Source organism: Haliotis rubra, unplaced genomic scaffold (genome assembly GCF_003918875.1).
Source record: "Haliotis rubra isolate DU_JTF1 unplaced genomic scaffold, ASM391887v1 Scf125, whole genome shotgun sequence".
Classification (NCBI taxonomy): domain Eukaryota; kingdom Metazoa; phylum Mollusca; class Gastropoda; order Lepetellida; family Haliotidae; genus Haliotis; species Haliotis rubra.
In genome coordinates this window covers 1,606,800-1,631,219 of record NW_025765170.1, presented here as the reverse complement: position 1 = coordinate 1,631,219, position 24,420 = coordinate 1,606,800, and the positions used below count along the sequence as shown (strand labels likewise).

At 38.4% G+C, this 24,420-nt stretch overlaps 1 protein-coding gene across 1 annotated transcript in view; it reads right to left on the bottom strand.

Annotated features, from left to right (window-relative positions):
• The window catches only part of LOC124266340 (adenylate cyclase type 2-like), a 101,673-nt gene extending 77,550 nt beyond the window's left edge, over positions 1-24,123 (bottom strand). Inside the window, 1 exon segment of the mRNA XM_046701142.1 lies at positions 23,771-24,123. The gene's annotated coding sequence lies outside the window, so the exon portion shown is untranslated.
• Between the last annotated feature and the right edge of the window lie 297 nt (positions 24,124-24,420).

The following is a 24,420-nucleotide window of genomic DNA, read 5'->3' as shown; positions in this document are numbered from 1 at the left end:
TGAAATATTGAGTGTGCATGGTGTCTGAGTTACATCCCTACGGTTTGAATAATACATACCACAAATATTACTGTGAAGCATAATTAATTTTACCTTCACACTAACTCGATATACCAATTAGATGATTTCCCAACAGAATTAACCATTATATATTATTTAGCATTAATAACAGAATGTCAGATGAATTGTCAAACTGGACAGAAGGTGTGTAAATAAACTGGTCACTCACATCGAACTACATGCCTGTCTAGATAACTATGAAATGGCTGGTAAGAGACGTGGCTGAAAATCATCATCATCATCATCATCATTAATCGAAATTTATAATTAATTCATTATAATACAATTTTAAAAAATTAAAATTTCCAATCAACTTTTGACACACATACTCAAGTTTTTTTGTTTTTCTTATCATCTTTTAATACTGAGAAAATATATATGTTTGAATTTTTCAAAATCATTTTAAAGAAATTTCTGTGTCCAATAATTGTCAGCCAGAGCAATGATACACCGTATCTGAAAAGGTTTGTTCTCACTCGTCGCGACTTGTAGCATGCTCAGTAACAACTTGTAAGTTGAGTTTTACGAAATAGTATTTGTCCTAATTCCTACTACAAGTCACAACTCTCGACTAATCAGGTCTGTGTTCACCTCAGAGTGACCTCCCTTTTGTTTATGTTGACATCTGGTGTTGGAAAAATGACTGAAAAAAGATATACCTTACCAGAGAAGAAACTGATTGGTTTATTGGTGTTTACTTGTCACAAGAATGTTTACAGAATGCTCCGCCTAAGAATCCAGTTGTGGACCCTGACCGATTTAGTCTTTTTCTTCTTCTTTTTCAGTGACTGCGATATGTAGACTGACGTTAACTTTAGCATTTCTTCTTGTTTTTGTACATGACATGCAGGGGGGTCACTAATTTTGTACATATATTTTAGGAGGGGGGGTCATTCCCATTGTACATGCTTCTCCATAAAAATCATCATCACCCCCTAGGCATAAATTATAAAGCGATCCCTTACTACAAGCCCGTATCCTACAAGTTGTTACTACAAGTTGTTGTTACTACAAGCCATATCCTACAAGTTGTTACTACAAGCCGTATCCTACAAGTTGTGTCCCTTTAACTATCCAAAGTTGTTTAACTACAAGTCGCACCGTGGGAACTCATCTTTAACCAAACACTTCACTGCTCTGCATAGCAGTTTCAAAATCTCATAAATGTTGGATAAAATCCAGTCTACTAAACAAAATTCTGTAGATTTCATTGAGCCATGATAGCCATTTGCAAGTGTGACTGGTATCGTTAACTGATAGTTTTTAAATTCTACATCAAAACAATCCTTAAATTGGTCCAATTGTGTGGAATGCTTTGTTCTCCCTCATTTGTCAATAACTCAGTGAACGACACAGGAAATTATTGACCTAATGAAATGTATGACGATGACAATTTATGACACAATATTCTTTGAGGCGTTAATAACCAAAGGGTCAAATCAATAATGAAATTAACACAAATTGATGGATTTCAATATGGTTTGCATATTGTCCAAACCACATACCTGTCATAAGTGGCGATAAATCAATTGTCATTGTCATCTTGACATAAACAGTTCAATTATTCCCATCAAGATACTTGTTCAATGCATCAAATCATTTAGGCTATTGACAGCAATCGACGCCTTGCAAGGAATATTTGTCTTATATGACAGCCAGGTGAAAACTCTTTCTGTTCACAAGCGTCATTGGTTAACAGACATTAAGCCTATTGATTTGCAAGCGATTGGTTTATATGGCTCGTTGCATGAATTGAATATAATTGTTTTAGTAATATTGATGCCAAAAGCCCTCTCTGGTGTGTCGGCTTTCGAACAGGCATTCTTAATTAGAATCTGTCTGGATTTCAAAGGATGCAAAAACAGTTGGTATCGTAATAGAATCTGATACTGCATGCTGAACAAGGCGGTATCAATTTAATGTATTGAACAAGAGGCTGATTTAAAAACGGAGATAAAAATATAAATTGTTTGGAGAATCGTTTTGAAATGGAAAGCTGGTGAAAGTTCACTAATCTGTAATGTTAGGGCAAATTCATTCTAACAAAAGTCTTTGAGGAAGGAACATCAACAAAAACAAGTAGTAAACAACAGCAGCAAAAGTAGCAGTAGCAGCAGTAGTAGCTGTAGTAGCAATAGGAGTAGCTGTAGCAGTAGTTAGCTGTAGTTGCTGTAGTGGCTGTAGTAGCTGCAGTAGCAATAGAAGTAGCAGTAGTAGCTGTAGTAGCAATAGGAGTAGCAGTAGTTGCTGTAGTAGCAATAGGAAGATAGAGTTGCTGTAGTAGCAATAGGAGTAGCAGTAGTAGCAGTTGCTGTAGCAAGCAGTAGTTGCTGTAGTAGCTGTAGTAGCAATAGTAGAGTGTAGTAGTTTCTGTAGTAGCAATAGTAGCAGTAGAGTTAGTTGCTGTAGTAGCAATAGGGTAGCAGTACTGTAGTGCTGTAGTAGCAATAGCAGTTTCTGTAGTAGCAATAGTAGCAGTAGTTAGTTTCTGTAGCAAGGAGTAGCAATAGGAGTAGCAGTAGTTGCTGTAGTAGCAATAGGCTGTAGTAGCAGTAGTTAGCTGTAGTAGCAATAGTTGCTGGAGTAGCAGTAGTTGCTGTAGTAGCAATAGGAGTAGCAGTAGTTACTGTAGTAGCAATAGTAGCAGTGGTTGCTGTAGTAGCAATAGTAGTAGCAGTAGCAGCAATAGGAGTAGCAGTAGTTGCTGTAGTAGCAAGTAGCAGTAGTTGCTGTAGTAGCAATAGGAGTAGCAGTAGTAGTAGCTAGTTTCTGTAGTAGCAGTAGTTAGCTGTAGTAGCAATAGGAGTAGCAGTAGTTGCTGTAGTAGCAATAGGAGTAGCAGTAGTAGTTGCTGTAGTAGCAATAGGAGTAGCTGTAGTAGCAATAGGAGTAGCAGTAGTTAGCTGTAGTAGCAATAGGAGTAGCAGTAGTTGCTGTAGTAGCAATAGGAGTAGCAGTAGTTTCTGTAGTAGCAATAGGAGTAGCAGTAGTTGCTGTAGTAGCAATAGGCTAGTAGCAGTAGTTGCTGTAGTAGCAATAGGAGTAGCAGTAGTTAGCTGTAGTAGCAATAGGAGTAGCAGTAGTTGCTGTAGTAGCAATAGGAGTAGCAGTAGTTGCTGTAGTAGCAATAGGAGTAGCTGTAGTAGCAGTAGTTGCTGTAGTAGCAATAGGAGTAGCAGTAGTTGCTGTAGTAGCAATAGGAGTAGCAGTAGTTGCTGTAGTAGCAATAGGAGCAGCAGTAGTTGCTAGTTAGCAATAGGTAGTAGCAATAGTAGTTGCTGTAGTAGTAGCAGCAAGCTGCAGTAGTAGCAGCAGCAGTAGTAGCAGCAGGAGTAGCAGTAGCAGTAGGGGTAGCTGAGTAGTAGTAGTGGTGCAGGTATTGGCTTCATCGGCTATTTAGTTGTGATATCAGCATCAGAATCAGTATACAAGAAATAGCCTCTAAAATCAATTTGAATCAATATCATAATACCTCAGTCCTTAGAGACGAACAAAACATCTTCAGCAAACATCTTTGTATCAAATACAAAACAATCTAAACCCAACAAACGTCCCACGTTTATCCTCTACAACTAAGTCTCCGCCAGAACATGCAAGCAATGATGCCTAATACTCACTGAGTCCATAGCTACAACTGGGTGTGGCGAACAGCTTCAGACATAGCTATGCTCCGTGTTATGAAAGTGAGTCTATAAAAAACATCCTGCAGATAATCAATTGACCTTTTTTTCTTTTTCCCCAGCTAACCACATGCAATGTGCTGGACTTTGTACAACAACTTCGTGTAGCCTTCGTGTATCTTCCACAAGTTGTTTGTATGATCCATTTAATACCACAACCAGACAGTGTCAGTTATTCAAGCCTACACTAAACCGACATTTCAATTTGAATTTGACAGAACTATTTGTTTTTTGACACTAATGTGAATGATTTTAAATTTTGTCAGGGAAAATATTTCTGGTCATCGGGGTATGATTTAAGGGCCTAACAGCTGATCTCCATTGCAGCTATACATGACGGGGAACTATTGTCAAGATTTTTTAGGCCCGAAAGACTTTGAAGATAATATTTATTATGTTTTGTGACCTTGCCTTGATGATAATGATGTTTGTATTGAATTACTACAGCATGTTAGATAGCCCTTTGATGAGAAATGCTGTCAACAGAATCGATTTAGTTCTTGATTTTATGACCAGAAAGTAGATATGACATTGTAGAAGGCTATTAAAGGTTGTAAGCTGATGGCAAGGGTGCTTAAGTAACAGTTTGATTGCGATTGATTTTTCAAGTATTGGCTTTATGAGATCAGGAGTAAAACAGATTTGTAAATACATGTTTTAAAATTGTAATTATGGAGAATTAGGGTTATTGGGTAGTCAGGTGTATAAGCAATTGTTTGTTGCACAGAGGACGTGGTTCAAGAGCCTCCTTGAGATTAGTACGTGATTCCAATTGTATGGCTATTGTATGGCTGTTGTAATGCATGGTTATAGTATGGCAATAGTGTGGTTGTTGTATGGCTGTTGTATTGCTGATGTGTAGCCGTTGTATGGCTGGTGTATGTCTGTGGTATGGCTGGTGTATGTCTGCTGTGTGGCTGTTGTATGGCGTTGCAACATATGGCTGTTGTATGGCTGGTGTGTAGCTGTTGTATGGCTGATGTATGGCTGTTGTATGGCTGGTGTATGTCTGCTGTGTGGCTGTTGTATGGCGTTGCAACATATGGCTGTTGTATGGCTGGTGTGTAGTTGTTGTATGGCTGTTGTATGGCTGGTGTGTAGCTGTTGTATGGCTGATGTATGGCTGTGGTATGGCTGATGTATGGCTGTGGTATGGCTGTTGTATGGCTGATGTATGGCTGTTGTGTGGCTGTTGTATGGCTGATGTATGGCTGTTGTATGGCTGATGTATGGCTGTGGTATGGCTGTTGTATGGCTGGTGTGTAGCTGTTGTATGGCTGTTGTATGGCTGTTGTATGGCTGATGTATGGCTGTTGTATGGCTGTGGCTGATGTATGGCTGGTGTGTAGCTGTTGTATGGCTGGTGTGTGCTGTTGCTGTTGTATGGCTGTTGTATGGCTGATGTATGGCTGTTGTGTAGCTGTTGTATGCTTGGTGTGTAGCTGTTGTATGGCTGTGTGTATGGCTGGTGTGTAGCTGTTGTATGGCTGTTGTATGGCTGGTGGTATGGCTGTTGTATGGCTGGTGTGTAGCTGTTGTATGGCTGGTGTGTAGCTGTTGTATGGCTGTTGTATGGCTGGTGTGTAGCTGTTGTATGGCTGTTGTATGGCTGTTGTATGTATGGCTGTTGTATGGCTGTTGTATGGCTGTTGTATGGCTGTTGTATGGCTGGTGTGTATGGCTGTGGTGTATGGCTGATGTATGGCTGATGTATGGCTGTTGTATGGCTGTTGTATGGCTGCTGTATGGCTGTTGTTGTATGGCTATGGCTGGTGTGGCTGTTGTATGGCTGTGTGTGGCTGTTGTATGGCTGTTGTATGGCTGATGTATGGCTGTTGTATGGCTGGTGTATGGCTGTTGTATGGCTGGTAGCTGTGTATGGCTGTTGTATGGCTGTATGTATGGCTGTTGTATGGCTGTTGTATGTGTAGCTGTTGTATGGCTGGTGTGTATGGCTGTTGTATGGCTGTTGTATGGCTGTTGTATGGCTGGTGTGCTGTTGTATGGCTGTTGTGTAGCTGTTGTATGGCTGTTGTATGGCTGGCTATGTATGGCTGTTGTATGGCTGTATGGTGTGTAGCTGTTGTATGGCTGTTGTATGGCTGTTGTATGGCTGTTGTATGGCTGGTGTGTAGCTGTTGTATGGTATGGCTGTATGGCTGTATGGCTGTTGTATGGCTGTTGTATGGCTGATGTATGGCTGTTGTATGGCTGTATGGCTATGGCTGTGTAGCTGTTATGGCTGGTGTGTAGCTGTTGTATGGCTGTATGTATGGCTGTTGTATGGCTGGTGTGTAGCTGTTGTATGGCTGATGTATGGCTGTTGTATGGCTGTTGTATGGCTGGTGTAGCTGATGTATGGCTGTTGTATGGCTGGTGTGTATGGCTGATGTATGGCTGTTGTATGGCTGGTGTGTAGCTGTTGTATGGCTGGTTATGTATGTTGTATGGCTGGTGTGTAGCTGTTGTATGGCTGGCTGTTGTGGCTGTTGTATATGGCTGCTGTATGGGCTGTTGTATGGCTGTGTATGGCTGTTGTATGGCTGTTGTATGGCTGGATGGCTGTTGTATGGCTGTTGTATGGCTGTTGTATGGCTGTTGTATGGCTGTTGTATGGCTGATGTATAGCTGTTGTATGGCTGTTGTATGGCTGTTGTATGGCTGATGTATGGCTGGTGTATAGCTGTTGTATGGCTGATGTATGGCTGTTGTATGGCTGTTGTATGGCTGTTGTATGGCTGATGTATGGTTGGTGTGTGTAGCTGTTGTATGGCTGTTGTATGGCTGTTGTTGCTATGGCTGTATGTATGGCTGTATGTATTGTATGGCTGATGTGTAGTGTGTATGGCTGTTGTATGGCTGTTGTATGGCTGTATGGCTGTTGTATGGCTGTATGGCTGTATGGCTGGTGTGTTGTATGTATGGCTGTAGCTGTATGGCTGTTGTATGGCTGTTGTATGGCTGTTGTATGGCTGTTGTGCTTGTATGGCTGCTTGTATGGCTGTTGTGTAGCTGTTGTATGGCTGTTGTATGGCTGTTGTATGGCTGTTGTTGATGTATGGCTGTTGTATGGTATGGCTGTGTATGGCTGTTGTATGGCTGTGTGTAGCTGTTGTATGGCTGGTGTGTAGCTGTTGTATGGCTGGTGTGTAGCTGTTGTATGGCTGTTGTTGCTGTTGTATGGCTGGCTGATGTGTTGGTTGATGTATTGTGTAGCTGTTGTATGGCTGTTGTATGGCTGATGTATGGCTGTTGTATGGCTGTGTGTATGGCTGTTGTATGGCTGTTGTATGGCTGGTGTGTAGCTGTTGTATGGCTGTTGTATGGTATGATGTGATGTATGGCTTATTGTATGGCTGATGTATGGCTGTTGTATGGCTGTTGTATGGCTGTGTGTAGCTGATGTATTGCTGAGATAGTGAGAGAGTATGCAACTACTCTCCTTTTAGCAATTTTTTAGCAATCTCATGGTCAAGACACAAGGCATGGTCTTCACACACAGGGAATAGAATGTATTCACCACAAAGCTGCCCAACTGTTCTTTAAACATTTTAGGGATGTTTAAAGCAGCTAATTCTATTGACATAGTATGATGAATTCACTGGACAATGGTCTCTCATCAGTGACATCTGATTTGCATGGATTACTATTGGCTCAGTAACTGGAACGTAGGAGTGTGTACACATGTACTGTGTGATGTAGTGAAATTGAGTGAGTGAGTTATTTTAACGCGCCTTTTAGCAATATTTCAGCGGGGAACACCAGAAATGGGCTTCACACATTGTACCCATGTGGGGAATCGAACCCGGGTCTTCGGCGTGATGAGCGAACGCTTTAACCACTAGGCTACCCCACCGCACCAGTAGTGAAATTGGTTAAATGCCATTTTGAATAATATTTCTGTTGATTCACCAATGGCAGCATGATACAGAAGGAAGTCTCAAGTGATGTAGGTCTGATTGTTTAGCCCTCTGTTGAATACCATGAACACAGTCGGTGCAAACAGACCTTGAAACATTATGAGGAACACTCTGGGCTTCAAACCCATGACTATTGTTATCTGGAATGCCTAAGGAATGTGGTAATACACAAGTGGACCATCCTTGATCCCCACCCCATGATACAATGGGAGTGAGTTGAGTTTTATACCACACTCAGCAATATTCCAGCTATATGGCAGCAGTCTGTAAATAATCGAGTCTGGACCAGACAGTCCAGTGATCAACAGCATGATCATCAATCTACGCAATGGGATACATTGACATGTGTCAAGCAAGTCAGCGAGTCTCACCACCCGATCACGTTAGTCGCCTCTTACGACAAGTGTGGGCTACTCTCAAGATTAATTCTAACCCGGATCTTCACGGGTTGATACAGAGCTAGGGACCATCCTTCCAGCATGACATCCTATATAACCATTGGGACTCTTTGACAGGAACAATCCCTTTTCCCCTTATTTTTCCAAATTACCCACTCCCAGTCTCAAAAAGAGATCTTAAGTAAACACCATTATTTATGTGTTTGTTCGAATGTTTTTCTGCGTAATTCTTTAAAGAGAGTTGTCTGAATAACCATGTCTGTGAGAGGGCCAAACGGAACAGTTTGGACAAAGTTTACAACCGACTTAGGTATTGATCTCAGATACTTGATATCTACAGTCACGCAGTTCATCAACAGGCTGGAGTGGTCGGAAGCTGTGGGTTATGTCTCCTAAACAGTGACCAGGCCTACCAAAGAAAACTTTCCCACTGTGCAGAAAAACGCAGAAAAGCCCACATTAATCGTGGAAATAGCAACATAAACATAATACCTCGTTACTGAAACAGTAAAAATGGCAACGAAAGACTATAAAACTGCAAAAATTTATATCAGCAAACTTTGACCTCTACTGCGCATGCGCATTACGATCCACGCTTCTTTCCAATTTCTGAGCAGCTGAGAATCGCCTTGCAGAGAAAAGTATTAAATATGCTGATTGCTGTCAATCATTTCATATGAATGGAAAGTAAACTAAACAAGTGTGAACACAGAAATACTTAAAAAGGGAATGTAACTTTTGTCCAAGCTGGAAAATGTAGTTTTAGTGATTTAAAGTTTATTGATAAAGTAAGGATGGATGAAGTAAGGGTAAAAAATAAAGATGGATGAAGTAAAGATGGTTGAAGTAAGGACAGATGATGTAAAGATAGATGAAGTAAGGATAGATGAAGTAAAGATGGATGAAGTAAAGATGGATGAAGTAAGGACAGATGATGTACAGATAGATGAAATAAGAACGGATGATGTAAAGATAGATGGAGTAAGGATAGATGAAGTAAGGATAGATGAAGTGAGGATAGATGAAGTAAAGATGGATGAAGTAAGGATAGATGAAGTGAGGATAGAGAGATGAAGTAAGGATAGATGAAGTAAGGATGGATGAAGTTAAGATGGATGAAGTAAGGATAGATAAAGTAAATATAGATAAAGTAAGGATAAATGAAGTTAAGATGGATGAAGTAAGGATAGATAAAGTAAATATAGATAAAGTAAGGATAAATGAAGTAAAGATGGATGAAGTAAGGATAGATGAAGTAAGGATAGATAGATGAAGTAAGGATAGATGAAGTAAAGATGGATGAAGTAAAGATGGATGAAGTTAAGATGGATGAAGTAAGGATAGATAAAGTAAATATAGATAAAGTAAGGATAAATGAAGTAAAGATGGATGAAGTAAGGATAGATGAAGTGAGGATAGATAGATGAAGTAAGGATAAATGAAGTAAAGATGAATGAAGTAAGGATAGATGAAGTAAAGATGGATGAAGTAAAGATGGATGAAGTAAGGACAGATGATGTACAGATAGATGAAATAAACGGATGATGTAAAGATAGATGGAGTAAGGATAGATGAAGTAAGGATAGATGAAGTGAGGATAGATAGATGAAGTAAGGATAGATGAAGTAAGGATGGATGAAGTTAAGATGGATGAAGTAAAGATAGATAAAGTAAATATAGATAAATTAAGGATAAATGAAGTAAAGATGGATGAAGTAAGGATAGATGAAGTAAAGATGGATGAAGTTAAGATGGATGAAGTAAGGATAGATAAAAAGTAAATATAGATAAAGTAAGGATAAATGAAGTAAAGATGAATGAAGTAAGGATAGATGAAGTAAGGATAGATGAAGTGAGGATAGATAGATGAAGTAAAGATGGATGAAGTAAAGATGGATGAAGTTAAGATGGATGAAGTAAGGATAGATAAAGTAAATATAGATAAAGTAAGGATAAATGAAGTAAAGATGAATGAAGTAAGGATAGATGAAGTAAAGATGGATGAGTAGAGATAGAAATAAGGGATGAAGATAAAGTAAGGAAGTGAAGATGGATAGATAGATAAGGATAGATGATGAAATAGGAAATAAAGATGGATGAAGTAAGGATAGATGAAGTAAGGATAAGATGAAGATGAAGAAGTAAGGATAGATGAAGTAAAGATGGATGAAGATAAAGATAGATGAAGTAGATAAAAAGATGGATGAAGAATGGATGAATAAGGATAAGGATAGATGAAGATGGATAAAGTAAAATGGATAAAAGTAAGATATGAAGTAAAGGATAGATGAAGTAAATGGGAAAGATGGATGAAGTAAGGATAGATGAAGTAAGGATAGATGAAGTAAAGATGGATGAAGTTAAGATGGATGAAGTAAGGATAGATAAAGTAAATATGAAGTAAGGATAAAGTAAGGATAAATGAAGTAAAGATAGATGCAGTAAGAATAGATGAAGTAAAGATGGATGAAGTTAAGATGGATGAAGTAAGGATAGATAAAGTAAATATAGATAAAGTAAGGATAAATGAAGTAAAGATAAATGAAGTAAGGATAGATGAAGTGAGGATAGATAGATGAAGTAAGGATAAATGAAGTGAAGATGAATGAAGTAAGGATGGATGAAGTAAAGATGGATGAAGTAAAGATGGATGAAGTAGGGATAGATAAAGTAAATATAGATAAAGTAAGGATAGATGAAGTAAAGATTAATGGAGTAGAGTTGATTGATCTGTTGAGATTTATAACAAAGCAAGGATCAGAAGTAAAAGCACATGGATAGAAGAATGTAAAGACGGAAATGGTTGATGGAATGGTACATTGCTGTAAATATGTAGCCAAACTAAAGTACAGCAACATCATTGAGTTGATACTGTTAGGAGATGGACACTGGCACCTAGACCCAAGGTCATCACGTATTCTTCACTGAATCAAATGAAAGTCCAACAAGACATAACACCATGCTGCAAGGTACAAATGGTTATAATGCCTCGTGTCAGTAAAGTGTGACACAAACCTGTTTCCTAGCAATGTACTGATAAGGCTGCTTGTAAAACAATCACTTACTCATCATCCCGGATGAAGCTATACACACAGTGTTCATCAGCTGTTCTGTCAGGGCCAGAAATGTCTATTAGCTTCAAGACTGACAATTTTGAAATGACAATGAGACTGAAACACATAGAAACTAACCTTGTTTTGGATAACCTTTGTTGCAGTAATATCATTGTCCACAATCCCTAAAAAATGTCACATGATCAAATTTATTAATATTTGTTCTGGAAAAAAGAAAGCTGATTGACCTCTGATCACTGTTGAAATCAACTAATGGAATTAAATTCAAGTGTTCTGGTGAGTGAGTGAGTGAGTGAGTGAGTGAGTGAGTGAGTGAGTGAGTGAGTGAGGTAGTGAGTGAGTGAGTGAGTTTGGTTTTACGCCACTTTTAGCAAAGTGGGGACACCAGAAATGGGGAATCAAACCTGGGTTGCAGTGATTTCTATATTGCAGTACTAATTGACCTTTGTTTGAAATGAAGAATAACAATAATTGAATACGCTTGACTATGGCTTACAATCAGCTAAGCAGCTACCTGCAGATTTGTTTAGGATTTCCAGGAAAGATATATGGGCAAATTGTTTTGAAGGGGCTAGGGATGGGCCTTTCCTTCAAACTGTAACATGGAAAATCTGTTAAATATGTGAAAACATGTACTCAATTTCAGTAAAACAGAGCAAAATAACATAATTCTGAGTTGCTAAAACAGCTCTGTTAACTTTCAAAAGTAACCAACACATGAAGATCTGTGTTAGAATTGATCTTCAGCGACCCATGCTTGTCGTAACAGGCGACAAATGGGATCAGGTGGTCATGCTTGCTGACTTGATTGAGGCATGCCATTGTATCCCAATTGCATAGATCAATTCTCATTCTGTTGATCACTGGATTGTCTGGTCCAGACTTGATTATTTACAGACCACCATCAAAGACACCTAATATTGCTGGGTGCAGGGTTAAACAAACAAACTAACCACCAGAGGTAACCATCTTTGCAAGGTCAAAGAGTTAACTGACTATAAAAGGTCTGTTTCTATCCTTGCCAGACTAAGCGAGAATCACATCGCAAAAAATTGTAGCAACACCGGTTATATTCTCCTTATTACTACCCAATCTGGGGAGGTGGGGTAGCCTTGTGGTTAAAGTGTTCGCTCACTGAACACCCAGGTTTGATTCCCCACATGGGTACAATGTGTGAAGCCCATTTCTGGTGTCCCCCACCATGATATTGCTGGAATATTGCTAAAAGCGGCGTAAAACCATACTCATTAACCATTCCAAATCCACCTCAGGGTCACTAGATATGAATGCACATATTGTATTATAAATCCCATCTTAATTTGCTAAATGCATAGTTAACAATTATTAAAAATGAAAAGATTTGGAAAGTTCTTGTAAACAGCTGATGCTACATATATTTTGATAATACAGTCAAATGGAATCTGCACGGCCATCACCATGGTGCTTAAAACCAGATGGTGTTTTGTTCAGCGATTGTTTTATTGGACTATGCTTAGATTCATCTGTCCAGCTAAAATATAACTCAGGTGTTCCAGACATAGTTTTATAGTCTCTTGATGATGCAGCTCAGTATTAAAAAAATGTGGGTAATTAACAAACAAAAATAGATTATTGATAAAAGCTGACATGTACAAGTCAATTAACATTAATGGGCATTACAGATGTGACGGCAGAAATCCCATCTCCAGCTTCCTCATTCACTGCCAAGCCTTTCACACATCACTACACAGCAGCTGTTGTCGGTTATGAGTAATTGCGTACATCACAGTACATTTTTGCAATTGATCATTATATGAAACAATAAAAAAATAATAATAATAGTAATAATAGTCCATTTATATTGCACGTTTATCCATGCACATTGCATGCTCAAAGGGCTGACACATTACCCCTGGTCAATGAGTACAGAACACTCCATGTGGAGAATACAACCGGTCGCCTGTCAGACGCTCAAGGTTCAAATTCAGACTACCATCGTGTCATACCAGGTACCCAATTTTACTGCTGGGTGAACAGAGGCAGGTTTGAACAAACTCACTTGCCTAAGGTGAGACTACATGTATCACATGTGCTTCGTTGTGGGGCAGGACTGAAGTCCTAGAAACTCTTAGTAGTCAAGCTGGCAAACATGGTGAGCCATCCAAGGACTCTTTGAACCCAATGTTGCTTAACTTCAAGTTTTTGCAATCTGAGCTCTACGTACATGCACAGGACCACACCCCGCCACGGAACACATCAACTCTAACTTGCTGCTATAGCTGTTTGTGTATCTAAACCTAATTTATACCAATTCTCATGAAGAAATATTTTTCAGTGACAGTAAATACTGAACTGAAAATATTTTCTAATTACCTTAACTGTGAAGGCAAATGGCCCTGGCATGAAACTATCATCTAATGTGCAAACATTTGTTGTATAGAGTTATATCCATTACAGTTTTGTCATAAACCTCAAACCACAGGGCAATGAGCATCCAAGTCATCTACAAGCAATTCAATTTACTTTGCAGGGTTGTGTCCCTTTGCCATGACAGGAATCTATGATTGTAGTTTAACATCCTTGTCAGCACCATACCTGTGCTCATTGGTTTCACTGAAGTAGAACCCGTGAAATAATCAAATGTGGACCAGACAATCCAGTGATCAGCATCATGAGCAACAACCTTCGCAATTGGGAACCGATGACATGTGTCATCCAAGTCAGCGAGCCTGACCACCCGATCCCGTTAGTCGCCTCTTATGACAAGCATGGGTTACTGAAGATCAATTCTAACCCGGATCTTCATGGGTTCCTACATTATGTTCACATCTAAGCCTATCTGACTCAGGGTTTTACACAGACTTTTAAAATGGGAGTCATGGTGACTCACAAAATTTATTTTTGGGAGTCATTTTCAATATTTGGGAGTCATGAAAATTTTAATATTTCTTTGAGTTAATCATTCTCAGTATGTAACTGTGTATGTCACACCACCAAATGAAACTACAGCATTGTTCAGTTCAAACAGCCAGGATTACTGTCTCCTCTGAGTTCTCTGGAACAATCTGACAGCTCTGTAAAAGTCAAACTATCATCGAACAATATCATTTTTTGCTTATCAAATTGATTTTATTGAACTGAATTGTGAGGGCCACCCATAAAACTTGCGTCAAGCTTGACTCATATGATAATATTTTGAGAGTCATTTACAAAATTGTTGCGTCAAATATGCAGGAATCACGCATCATGTAAAACCCTGCTGACTCCGAATTACAAGCATCATAGGAAACCAAAGTGGTAAACACAAAAACCTGCATCACTTTTTGACAAACCACAATATGACCGACACACTAGTACCGTTCAAAATGGCAAAAGATCTATTAACTCACTCCTGTGTAAGAATCAATCGTAGAGACTACATTCTGTTCACATCTAAGCTATTTGACTCCAATTAACAGCATCATAAGAAGCCTGTATTTCGATTTTATGAAAAATTCAACAACCCATTTTATGAAATTAGGGACACATGAAGAGAGTAATAACAAAATACTTTATGGCTGACAATTTCTTTGTTCTCTTATGATGCAGCTTTTCATACAGGTCTTTGTACCATTGTCTAGCAAAACAATTCATACCCTTGTCTACAATAGCAGCATTCAGTGTTGACAAAATATTGATTTCGTCGATTAGTCAAACAGTTCAAACACCTCCAGATGTTCCTTGATCAGTATATCAAACATCAATCATTACCGTCAATTACACAATCACATACCAAGAATTTCTAAAGACATCCTTATCACCTAATTACCTGAAGCAAAGTAAACTGACGTACAAAAGAAAGTACACACCTGGTGATTTGGGATTATTTGAAGAGTGCTGTGATTTTGCCCGGCAACTTCGCAATTGGACACGATATCTGTGGTGTTTTGGCAGCATATTATTAAAGTCTGTGACTTATATATCACTGTAAAAACTCTTTTCAAAACATTTACGTCGCTTTTTGGAAAGCAATCCAAAAGCACCAGGTGTGTACTTTCTTTTGTACGTCAGTTTATTACTTATGAATGAGCCATTTGACTATTAATTTGAAGGGAATTGATTAAGTACGTAACTTGAGTGAGTGAGTGAATGAGTGAGTGAGTATGGTTTTAGCAATATTCCAGCAATATCAACCAGAAATGAGTTTCACACATTGTGGCCATGTGGGGAATCGAACCCGGGTCTTCGGTGTGACAAGTGAACACTTTAACCACTGGGCTATCCCACCGCCTCTGTATGTAACATGAACAGAAAAATGTCTGTTAATAGTGTGAGGGCCGTGATAGAGACGTTATGACTCTTTTGCTATATTTGCAGCATCATGTCAATGGAATGGCTTTCCCACTGAACTCCGTACTTTTCTAACCTATTCCACTTTTACAACAGCTCTCAAGACCTATCTCTTCTTCCCCTTGAACAACGAATTTCTCAAACCTATTCCACCTTCAGAATTGTTCTCAAGACTTATCTCTTCAATCAAGCTTTTAACTGAACCTTTCTTCCCTTGCTGCGCTTTGAGTATGAAATTCAGCATGGAAAAGTAAATACAAATTTACTATTATCATAGTTATGTTCTACAGATTAAGTGAGTGAGTGAGTGAGTTGAGTTTTTACGCCGCACTCAGCAATATTCCAGCTATATGGCGGCGGTCTGTAAATAATCGAGTCTGGACCAGACAATCCAGTGATCAACAGCATGAGCATCGATCTGCGAAATTGGGAACCGATGACATGTGTCAACCAAGTCAGCGAGCCTGACCACCCGATCCCGTTAGTAGCCTCTTACGACAACGACAAGCATAGGTTGCTGAAGACCTATTCTATCCCGGATCTTCACGGGTCTCTACAGATTAAGATACAATGCAGCTGAGAGAGTGGTCCTGGCACAGACAGCCTGGTAAGGCTCATCATAAGCTCAGGTACCCATACCCCTTCTACACGCAGCCCAGACAGTGAGTGGGCCTTCTCCCAGGAAGCGGAGCTTATAAATATTTGACCACCCAAATTTGTCTGTGAACATGATAATAATAATATTAATGATAAAATAATATTGGCCGTTTATAAAGAGTCTGTTTCCACACACTTGTGCATTGTCAAAGCGTTAACACATTATTACCCCGGATAACCCAAGCTGGAAGGTTATGGTGACATGACTTATCCCACTGGGTACACATAAATTTCTGCTGGGTGAACAGAGGCAATATGGAGTGAGTGAGTGAGTGAGTTTAGTTTTACGCCACACCCAGCAATATTCCAGCTATGTGGCGGCGGTCTGTAAATAATCGAGTGTGGACCACACAATCCAGTGATCAACAGCATGAGCATCGATCTGCACAATTGAGAACCGATGACATGTATCAACCAAGTCAGTGAGCCTGACCACCTGATCCCATTAGTCGCCTCTTATGACAAGCATGGGTTAGTGAAGATCAATATTCTAACCCGGACCTTCACGGATAGCAATATGGAGACACCCCAACACTGCAGCCTTCTCTACTACCCAGAGAGTCAAAAGAGCTGTGTAGTCCATGTGGAGAACCTGGCACTCCTTTTATAATTATTACCATCATTATTCATTTCCGACCTTTTCCATGTTGTTATAAAACAAACATATTGCCACCATCTGTCGCACAACTGCATAATAATTTGACAACATGGTGTACAGGTCTAAATCACTGCAGCCATGGCTCAACGCCACCCAAATCAATTTCACACAAGGACATTCAAACAATCAAGTATGATTGAATGACATCATCAATCAAAACCGATACACTCAACCCTGATGAAGTAATGACAGATCTCACAAGCAGGTCAATTAAAATGTCACCCCTCTGGACTTATGTCATAATTCATCATTATCTGGAGGTGGGAGGCATTAGGTGGACCATTAACTAATGGGCCAAACTGACCTGGACACTAGTTGGTCATCCTAACAGTAATCAGCTTCCTACACAGATGTCACGCTGCCTTGAGGGGAGACATCCTTCCTGTTGTGGCTCCCACACTGTCTATCCACACTTTGGCTTACTGCAATGTTCGGCCTTATAACTTGTTTTCGTTGGTTTTAGACTGACTAAAAAACATGAATAAACTCACTTTTGAAAAATATTGTTTGCAGACTCTTTTCACTCTTGGCAAATTAGAAGCCGACATTTATCATTGCTCTTAGTAAGAAATGGTGAATAATATGAATAAAAATCATCTTTTTAACAAAATAACAAATCATCTTAAGTATATACATCCTTGCAATCATACTTCTTAGATGGTGTGACTTAAGACGTTTTATTCAGTATCAGTATTTTGTACTTTTTGTATCAGTACTAGTTGTAAATTTTAACAAAATACTTAGCTTTGTAAACCAACTAATTAATATGTGGCCTAATGTTAAATCAAATTATATCAGACATATCATTCTTGAAAAATCTGTTTGATTTCTGGGCATTTTTTCGATAATTATTTTTATGAAGAAATTTATTTATAATTTCTTATTGCTTCTTAATGTGAAATCCAAACATAGTTATGTTCATAAAACAAATACCGTACTTACCATTATGAACACCCTGAGCCATACATATAATAGCACCTCCTGTCCAATTTCTTGACCAGTCTGTATGTACTCTTTAGAATAACCACCATATAGAAAACCTTTAATTGCATAAATCCATATTTTCTTATGTAATTTACAGATTTGTTACAAAAAGCAATTAATATATAATTGCCACAAAGCTATATTTGAATGTTTTTCTTCATTTGAACATTTGAACTAAATTTGTTAACTACGCCTTAATATTTGGGAGGGGAAGGGAGGTGGGGTAGCCTAGTGGTTAAAGCGTTCACTCACAATGGTGAAGACCTGGGTTCGATTCCCCACATGGGTTTAATGTGTGATGCCCATTTCTAGTGTCCCCCGCTGTGATATTGCTTGAATATTGCTAGAAGCGGCGTAAAACCATACTTACTCACTCACTCAATCTCTGGAAACAAATTCAATTTGTTGTATTTAGATTCAACAACCTCTCCTCTTTGTCAGTTTCCCCTAAATTGGTGAATTATTTTAATGATAACCCTCTTGTGATTCCCACTGACACCCCACCCACCATCATTATCAGTTTCCTTATCAATGAGTCACCAGAATCAGCAGCAGAACATGCACCCTCTGAAACAGATGCCATTTATACCTTCCCATTTCGAAATTTCAAAATATTCAAAATCATTGTGATCATGGATGGCCCAATATTAGGTTGGTCAGCACCAATTCCTGTTGGTTTCACATAAGTACAGTATAACCAGAATTTAAAGATTGTAAATTTTATATTTTTTTCACTCATTACTCACGTATTAAATGTGAATATTAGCAGAACATAACTCCAGATTCAAAGACAGGTGAACAGTTAGTATTTTGTCAAGTCACCATGGGCAGCAATGCAGACTTCATTGCGGCGGGGCATACTACTGATCAAAGAAGTTAAAAAGTCGTGGTAAATGCTGTCTCAATATTGGACCAACTCTTCTTTCATTTCAGCAATATTTGTCAGATTTTTCTTATTGACACTTTCCTTCATAAGTCCCCAAACATTTTCTATTGGATTTAGGTCATGGCTATAGCTTGGCCAATCTAATAATGTCATATTTTGTGTCCAAACCCATGCCTGTGAATGCTTTGAACGATGTTTTGGGTCGTTGTCCTGCTAGAAAATCAAAAAATTTCCATAGAACACGTGAGCAGATGGAAGTAAATGTCCTTCGAGAATATCTGTGTACCGCTCACTGTTCATATTCCCTTCAAATACACAGAGGGACGTTGCCCCTAACACAGATATGCCACCCCACACGTTAAATTTCAGACTGTACTTTGGGCGCTGATACAAAGGTTTTTCTGTTTGTTTGGTCCACAATTTCAGTGTATTAGGAAACAGCCACACAGAACTTTCATCTGAGAAAATCACATTGTCCCAGTTAAAATTATTATGCTCTAAGCACCAGTTCAACCTTCGCTCCTTTTGTTCAGGTTTCATGAACGGTGATGGAATTCCTCGACTTTTCTGCCAACCCATTGCATGCAGCTTAGTTCTAATTGTCTCCTTACAGACAGCCACAGTTCCTCTATCAATCATATCCAGCCTTAAGTTTTCTACACTCCTTCATCTGTTTTTAAAAAAAGAATACCAAGCCGCCTCCTGTCAACGACAGTCAATTTTCTGGGCCTACCTGCGCCTCCCTGGTGCTCAAAGCCATATCCATTTGCAATATTTTTCAAAACACAATAAACAGTGGACAAAGGGATGCCTGTTCTACTTGAAATCACTTTAGCTGATCTGATGTCCTTGTTATATAATACTCTAAAATCAACTTCCTCTTCTCTAAATCATCCATACTGAGTATCACTGAAAATGTCGTCTGCTAGCAAGTAAACAAAGGGGGATAACTCTTCACAAAGTAATGAAAAAGGATTAACGGAGTTGTCTCTCTTGAATGAAACCAAGCACTTGATAGCTGGTCAAGGTTGTTTATACTAGAAATCCAATTAAACATATTCCTAAAATTCTCAATAATTTCTGGTCATACTATAGTATGTGTCTATATCACTTTAGGCTTTTCTCCATCAAGACGACAGTGACATACTGTCACAAGTCCCTCTCACTCACTCACTCACTCTTTCATTCACTCAAATAAGGGTTTCCTTCAATATGGTTTCAATCAATCCAATCCATCGGTGACTCCACCTCCACATCTCCTAATGACAGTACTACTAAAAGCATCCCCATCTTGCAGTGACAGAAGATACAGACTGTATAGTACTGTATGTAATTGTACGGCAGAAAGTTGTCTAGCTGGCTGATCTAGAAGTCCTGGGCTATTATCAAACAATAATTGAACTCAGTAGCTGTGGGAGGAACATAACCATCTTCTTACTTTTTCGTTAATTGTGTGGCTCTGCTGTCATCAATAACGGTCCGTTGCGGAACAATTTGTCTCCAGACTGCTTCTAACACTGAGGTGACAGTAGATGGGTTTAAAGTGGGTTAATACATTAACCCCTTTTTCGCGATTTGACAGTCTTGTCTACGAAGAAATCATGGCCACTATTCAGTAAGACAAACTGATTTATTGCTGCTGCCTGAGACTGACATTAAACCCCAGAAATAAAGTTAATTAAAAATAATCTACAAAATAAATCCAATTGGAGCAGAGAACAATCCTAAATTTCTAAAACTGAGGCAATACAGACTTGCCAAATCATTGTAGACTTGAATAGCACTCCTATTTATTTCATTGTCTTGGGTCTGTTTGTTTGTTGTTTAATGCCACATTCAGCAATACGCCAGCTCTATTGTGGGATCTGTAAATATTGTTTAACGCCACATTCAGCAATACGCCAGCTCTAAATAATAGAGTCTGTAAATAATAGAGTCTTGACCCAGTCTCAGTAAACTTAGGCTCAGTATTATTCGTTACACTGCTATACTGAGTCTAACAAACCCTAGTAGAAGGTCGCGTCAGCTAACCTTTTGAATTGACCAATCAGAACAAAGCTTAGCAAATCGTGAAAGTTAACATTCGCACATACCGTTTGAATTTTTACCTCGAAAACGTTTGAACTCAAATGATTCCGAATGCTATTTTCCACACGATCGCTTCTGAGTGATACACCTGTGGGATGCCATTATTCACAACAGTGAGCAAACAGTCGCTGAAAGTAGCGTTTTTGTCAATATCTTAGGATGTCATCTTGCGGAAATGTGAGCTAATAGTATTGTCATAAAAAAAACCTAAGCGTATATAATGCAGGTCAAATATCTGTGTTTGTTGCCATTTTGTCCCGCTGAACCCTGAAATAGTAGCCGTTGTATGATTGGTTAAATCCATTCAGCCGTCACGCATTGGATTGGATGGTCATAGGTCGCTCAAAGGTTAGCTGATGCGACCTTCAACTAGGGTTTGTTAAACTCAGTATAGCAGTGCAACAAATAATACTGGGTCTTTAGTTGTACGCCACACTCAGCAATATTCCAGCTATATGGAGACGGTCTGTTAATAATCAAGTCTGGACCAGACAATCCAGTTATCAACAGCATGAGCATCAATCTACGTAACTAGGATTACGATGACATGTGTCAACCTTAGTCAGCGAGCCTGACCACCGATCCCGTTAGTCGCATGGGTTACTGAAGATCAATTCTAACCTGGATCTTCACAGGTACTTTTAGAAATGAACAACAATGGAGATAATTACTCCATCTGCTGTAATATTACTTATATACCATATACCATAGTTTAATATAAGTGGCATTGGAATGTCTGGATTTACCACTGTTCCAGACAACATTGTGTTGGGTACGCTACATAAATATTTCATGCATTCTTCCTATACATTTGATGGTTTACCTTGCTTGATACAGGTCATAAATCATAATAATAATAAATCATAATCGTGTTCTTATTTGCTTTATCATATGGTGTTGAAATATGAATATTCATTCCATAAAAATATTGTAATATCCATGTATATTGTGATTCTAATACATTGTGATTTACATTTTGTAGAGCTGAAAGATTTGATGCTTTAGGAAATGACATCAAAGCTCTTTTAGAAAACAAATTGTCTATATATTATTATGAAATTACACTGGCATTGATTATGGGCTGTAGATTCACAAAATGAAAACTTTTGAAATATTTGTAAAACTTGTTTATCATTCCTAAATAACAGTAATGTTGAAATTCTCACATTACAATTGACTAGATCTGGCCTGAATGGGCATACAGTTTAAGAGAATTTGAATTTAAAGAATGTATTCTTACATCCCATATGAACCATTTAATTTTTTCAGTGTTAATGTCAAGTCAATATTTAATATGCATTATATGAAAACACATATGTAATTTATTTGAGGTAATATATTATGATGAACTAACTCTCGGGCAAAATGTCAGAAAATATTCAGTGTGCATTGATCGGAGAGTCACGATGTGGGTAATTCTTGGGGCCCGCTGACCATTGTAAGCTGATTACAATGCATGAGTGGGAGGAGTGAGTGAGTGAATTGAGTTGAGTTGAGTTGAGTTGATTTTAATGCCGCACTCAGCAATATTCCAGCTATATAGCGGTCTGTAAATAATTTGTAATGCTTAACAGATGTATGTTCTGTTTAACTAAAGACCCCATAGTGAGTGCGTGAGTGAGTGATCATCAATGTCTCTAAATAGCATTACTTTGGCCTTTCTTCATACGAAGTAAACACATAAATCAAATATTGTTCAAAGTTTGGTAAAATTAATCAGTCCTTTTCCACAAATGAACCATTACCCATTTCAAGTTCCTATAATCCTGAATTTGAAACCACTGGTTTTGTAATGATCAGGAGGAGAAGGTGGGAGATGAAACTGATGATAATCATCCTCATTATTATTGCCATCATCATCATCATCATCATCATCATCATCATCATCATCATCATCATCATCATCATCATCATCATCATCATCATCATCATCATCGTTGTCATCATCATCATCATCATCATCATCATCATCATCATGATTCAATATAATAGTAAACGTGACTTTACCCTGTTATCCCTGACACGCCAATATACAAGATGATAAAACCACTACCTGAAGCAGAGTGAGATCAAGTGTTCCCCCATTACCTTTCAATAACAAAACAATCTTGGGCTCAGATATACATCAGAGCTATTTATCATGTGGGGTCAAATAACTATGAATCAATCTGAACTATTAACACAAGGTCCAAGGAAGTGGGGCTATTTCAAGTACTGCCACAAATCTTGGGATCAAACACTTGACCACAGTGTCAGCGATATATTTCAGATTTATTTCACCAGGAAGTTATGATCTCTACGCATGTCAGAATGTTACAGAATTAAACACAGACAATAAAACCAGCAGGAAAAGGAATTTAGTTGAAAATAACCACTGTGAAATTTTCTAAAATTAAATGCCCTGCATAAATAGTTTTTTGCGTCAAGGAAGACATATTTCATTGTGACCGGTCACATTAACACACAAACATGATGTGGCCATAATTACTATTAGAGTTATTTTAGTGCTATTTCCTTGACACACACTAGTTAGATATTCAAATGTTTGGCTAGTGACATTTATGGTAATAATTTGATATGATAAGCACATAAATATTTGATTAATATCAAAGTTGCATTTCTCGAAATAACTTGAAAAGCCATACTTAGCAGTAGCATTTTATCAATTTTTAATCATATTATCAAACCAGAATTACTTTCTATTTTGTTTTCATGACATATGTGATAAGTTGAAATACATTTATCATTAAAATTAAGAAAATATAATCTTTAAGTCAAATATTTGATTTTAGCTCAAACTCATATAAAAAATTTGATTCTGTCATTTTGGATAAAAAGAAAAGAAACATATCCAATATAACCTGAAATGTAAACTCCCATATCAGTGATAAAAAAGAATATTAAATGTATCATCATAAACTTCAAATAAAAATCATGTATCTGTGATAGTACACAAATATTAGTTAAATGATTGTAAACCTGAAAAGATCAAATTATGTATCTGTGATAATACAAACATCAGATAAACATCATAAACATGAAATAGAGCTCACATACCTGTGATCACCTGGCGCCAGATAGACCAAACATCGGAAACACTACAAACAGGATCCTACTGTACTTAAGCCCTCTATATTGATTCGGGTAGATCCCCCAACCACAAGTTGATCACGATCTTCACACAATGCCAGTCCTCTGGTTAAAACATTCACAGCCAAGAATCCGTGTTTTGTAAATTCCTGTGTCCGTTGTAGCGATGTATCTGTTCCCACCGACCTATTGGCATAATTACTGTGGAATTGTCCGCCTGACACTGTTTGAATATCAACAACACATGCTTCCACCTGAAGACTAGCCACAACTGCCGACCGTGGGCTGGTGCAGTGATGATAACCGCGTACGCTGTCAGAGTGATGAGCGTGTATGTCAACTCTCGATGTTAGCCTGCATTAAAGGAAGGACACACTTGCTAAGACCAGTGGAGGGTGCCTGTCAGCCTCATAAATTGCCAATCTGTTAGACTGAGTCACGGGTTTGGATATCTACACGAGGGGCAAATTAATTATTGTTAATCCCCTTGTTGGGGAAATAGCTCATAATCTTTTAATCTTCCTGGGGGGGTTGTTAGGAGATGTCACTCTACAAAGCAGCCCCAACTTAGGTTTAGTTATCAGGATCATGCTTATTTGGTAAATTTAATAATATAA